Genomic DNA, 4,176 nt, shown 5'->3' with positions numbered 1-4,176 from the left:
CCCCCCCCCCCCGGGGGGAATGGCCACACCGCAATTCCTGGTCCTCCATTCTCCTCTTGGGATCTTGGGGCTGCACACACAAGCGCCCAGCATGAGTTTAAGCCACTGGGTCTGGGTTATGAACTGCAGTCAGCTACATGGGAGTTCAGCGACATAGCCATTATGCTAACTGCTAGTCCCTATTCTGTTCTAATTATTACAACTTTGGAATATGTTTCGAGGTTGGGAAGCGAGATGCCTCCTACTTTGTTCCCCTTGTACGGTATTACTTTGGCAATTACAGGGTCTTTTATGCATCCAGACAAATTTTATGATTGTTTTTTTCTATGTCTGTAAGGACTATCTCTGGTAATTTGATTGGAATTGCATTGAATTTGTAGATTAATTTGAGTAAGATTGACATCTTGATTATATTCTTCCAATCCAGGAACATAGAGTATTCTTCCACTTTTTAAATTTCTTTTAAATACTTTTTCTTATAGAGATCTTTGATGTCTTTAGTAAGGTTTATTCCTAGATACCTTATTGGTTTTGTGGCTATTGTAAATGAGATTTCTTTCTTCAATTCTGTCTCAGTTTGGTGTCTCATTGTTGGTGTATAAAAATGCCATGTGGGTGGATTTTGTATACTACCACTCTACTATATTCATTTATCTCGTCCAAGAGTTTTTCTTTGGATTCTTTTGGATTATCTGTGTATAGCGTGATATTATCTGCCAATAGAGATCATTTCACTTCTTCTTTTCCTGTTTGGATGCCTTATATTTGACTCTTGTCTAATTGCTTTGGCTAGAACTTCCAGTACTATGTTTAAAAAGGGTTAGAGAAAGTCGGCAACCTTGTCATGTTCCAGTTATTATTGGAAAAGTTTTCAACTTTTTTTTTTTTTAGAACATCTTAATTTTTTAATCCTTTCTTTATAGGTTACTTAGACCACTTTTGATTAAGAAAACTGTAGAAAGTTAGTAACTGCCACAAGCGAATGCCAGGTGGTGGCACGTGTCAGTTTTCCACAGAGTCCTGCCTTGTGTGGTGTCTGATGCACTGCTTGGGGTCTCTGCTCACACTTGCTGGAATCAGTCGTGGCAGACTTTAGTCTACGGGTCGCTTTCCCCCATATTTCTTTGTAAACTCTTCAGCATTCTTACAGAATTGTTTACGGTTCTTAGAGTATTCTTCAGCTAGGTCAGCCCGGAGGGGGTGCTTGAGCTGGGAGTCGTTCACCAGTGCTATGAGGGACTGGATTACTTGGTTTGGCTTCCAGTTTTCAGCACTAGTTACTGGCAGACAGACCTGCCCCTTTTCAGACCTTTGTTTTAAATGTGATCTTCGGTGGTTTGTATGGGTACTCTGCTGGAAAGTTGATTTCGACTCTGAAGGCCCCCTTGTCATATGGAGGGTTGTCAGGAACAATAAGCCCTTGCCAAGTCAATAAATTAGCTTCATCAACCTGGATGTTATGGAAGTTTTTCATTCCACATTTGTGGATTTCTTCAAGCTCTTTCATCAGCCTCCTGGTGGCTGCCATCTTGGATCTGGTACTGCTGCTTTCCCAGAATGCATCCAAGATTTCAACTTTTTTTGGTTTGTTTTTTAGAGAGATTTTTGGTATAGGGTGCATTTGCTTGCCAGAGAGAAAGAAAGCAAGAAATCACCCCCGCCCCTCCCAGGAGGCATGGCCATGCTGCAATGCCTTCTCCTCCATTCTCCTCTTGGGATCTTGGGTACGCATGCACATGTGCCCAGAGATTTAAGTCGCTGTGTCCAGACTCAAACCGCAGTCAACTACCTGGGAGTCCACTGATGTAACCGTTATGCCATCTGCTGGGTCCTAGATTTCAGCTTTTATCCATTCAGTATGATGTTAGCTATGGGTTTGTCATAGAGGGCTTTTAATGTTTGAGGAATGTCCCCTCTATGCTGATTTTGCTGAAAGTTTTAATTAGGAAGTGAGGTGTTATTTTATCAAATGCTTTTCTGCACCAATTGATAAGGTTGTATGGTTTTTATGTTTCCTTTTGTTAATGTGATGTATCACATTTATTGTTCTGCATATGTTGAACCATCCTTGCATCTCTAGAATAAAACCTATGAGGTTATGATTTATAATCCTTTAAATATGTTGTTGAATGTGATGTGCTAGTATATTAAGAAGTTTTATATCTGGTATTCACTTTGTTATGTTTTTGTTTGGTTTTGGAATTAAGGTGATAGAGGCTACATAGAATGAATTTGGGAGGATCCCTTCCTTTTGAGTCTTTAGAAATGGTTTGAGGAGAATTGGGGTTAGTTCTTGTTTACAAGTTTTGTAGAAGTCAGAAGTAAAGTTGTCAGAACCTGGGCTCTTCCTTGTTGGGAGACTATGTATTAGTGATTCAATTTCATGACTTGTTATGGGTCCATTCAGAATTTCTATTTCTTTCTTGTTCAGTATTGGTAAGTTATACATGTCCAGAAATTTGTCTCATCTAGGTTTTCTTGTTTGTTGGCATATAATTGCTCATAGTATTCTCTGATGATATTTTGTATTTCTGTTACATCCGCTTTTATAACACCTGCTTCCTTGCTGATTTGATTTATTTGGTTCCTTTCACTGTTCTTGATTAATCTAGGTAATGGTGTGTCAATTTTGTTTATCTTCTCAAAGAACCAGCTTTTGGTTTAATTTATTTTCTATATAGTTCTTTTATTCTCTATTTCATTTATTTCTACTCAAATCTTTATTACTTCTTTTCTCCTGGAGTTTTTTTTTTTTTCCCCTTTTATTGCTTTTCCAGTTTCTTGAGCTTTGTCATTAGGTTGTTTATTTGAAACCTTTCTGCCTTTGTGTGTGTGTGTGTGTGTGTGTGACCAGTAATTGCTATGAACTTTCCTTTTATGACTGCTTTTGCTGTGTTCCTTAGTGTATAAACACATGTTTTTTCATTATAATTTTGATATCATTATTAATTTATTCTCTAGTTGTAAAGTCATTTAGCAGTAGGTTATTTAGTTTCCATGTATTTGTGAATTTTTCGGGGCTCTTTCTGTAGTTGATTTCAAGATCGATTCCACTGTGGTTGGAAAAGATACTAGATGTAGTTTCTATACCTTTGAATTTGTAACGGCTTGTTTTGTGTCCTATCAGATGGGTAGTCTTGGAAAATGTTCCGTGTAGAGATGAGAAAAGTATTTATTTTCTGGTAGTTGGGTTAAATACTCTGTAGATGTCTATCAGGTCCCTTTCATGTTTGGTATTATTTAGATATTGTATCTCTTTATTTTTTGTCTAAATGATCTGTCCAGAGGAATCAGTGGGGTTTTGAGATCCCCTACTGTCCCGGCCCGCGGGACGAATCGGGCAGAGAACTCGAGCGAGGGGGCGGAGGTCTGGAACTGGCACAGCGTCTCAACACGGGAGCGAAAGAAGTGTCACAGCTCTTGATGGTATGAAGGCGGGGTTTACAGCAGCCCTAATTGAGGACCTGTCAGTTCTGTCTGAGCCAGAAAGTCTGCTTTCCTGGTGTATGTGTCAAGGTCGCACCGGCCATTTTAAGTAGTGAAGGTCATGGCAGCCATTTTGATGTGGGCGGCTCCCCACATATCCCCCTTCCTTGTTTTATTAAAGACTGGGAACCAGGGGGAGCTGTGCCTGTCTTAGGTTGGAGTTGTTAAGGCCAAATGCATCCTCGATTACCCGTCATTGGAGCAACCCATAGCAGAGATGGGTGTCCTGTCTTAGGTAGAGGAACAGGCAAGGGTGGCCAAAACTCTCGTACCCGTCATTGGCTAGGCAGTCTAGCGCCTCTTGTAATAATTTTCGAGGTCCTCCATCTCCAGTCTGGTGTAATGGACCTGGATAGGTCGAGAAAGGAGGGATGTTATCTGTTGGCTGATGAACGACTTTAATTTGTTAAAGATGACTGGGCCTAGCGAACAGACAACCAACAGGCCAACAATTGGTCTGAGAAGGGGGAATATAAAAGGTAGGATTCCATTCCAGACAGTTAGAAGGGAGTTGTCAGCCAGTTGTCGTCTGTGGTTCCTTAGGGCTTCTTGGAGGTCATGGATCTTATCGTGGACAATGCCAGACTTGTTGGCATAAAAGCAGCACCATTCCTGCAAAGCAAGACAAAGACCTCCCTGCTCTGCAAGTAAGAGGTCCAAACCCCTGCGATTTTGTAGAACCACCTCTGC

The 4,176-nt window shown here is 40.6% G+C and overlaps 1 protein-coding gene and 1 pseudogene across 4 annotated transcripts in view; one reads left to right on the top strand and one right to left on the bottom strand.

The window, feature by feature from the left end:
* LOC102481428 (zinc finger protein 596) overlaps window positions 1-4,176 on the top strand; it is a 40,610-nt gene that overhangs the window by 22,816 nt on the left and 13,618 nt on the right. The window lies entirely within an intron of this gene.
* On the bottom strand, window positions 1,093-1,528 carry LOC102481000 (ubiquitin-conjugating enzyme E2 L3 pseudogene; annotated as a pseudogene).

The sequence above is a fragment of the Tupaia chinensis genome, unplaced genomic scaffold, assembly GCF_000334495.1.
Source record: "Tupaia chinensis unplaced genomic scaffold, TupChi_1.0 Scaffold000365_1, whole genome shotgun sequence".
NCBI classification, from domain to species: domain Eukaryota; kingdom Metazoa; phylum Chordata; class Mammalia; order Scandentia; family Tupaiidae; genus Tupaia; species Tupaia belangeri.
Note: the sequence above shows the minus strand (reverse complement) of the source record. Positions and strands in the feature narration are given on the sequence as shown.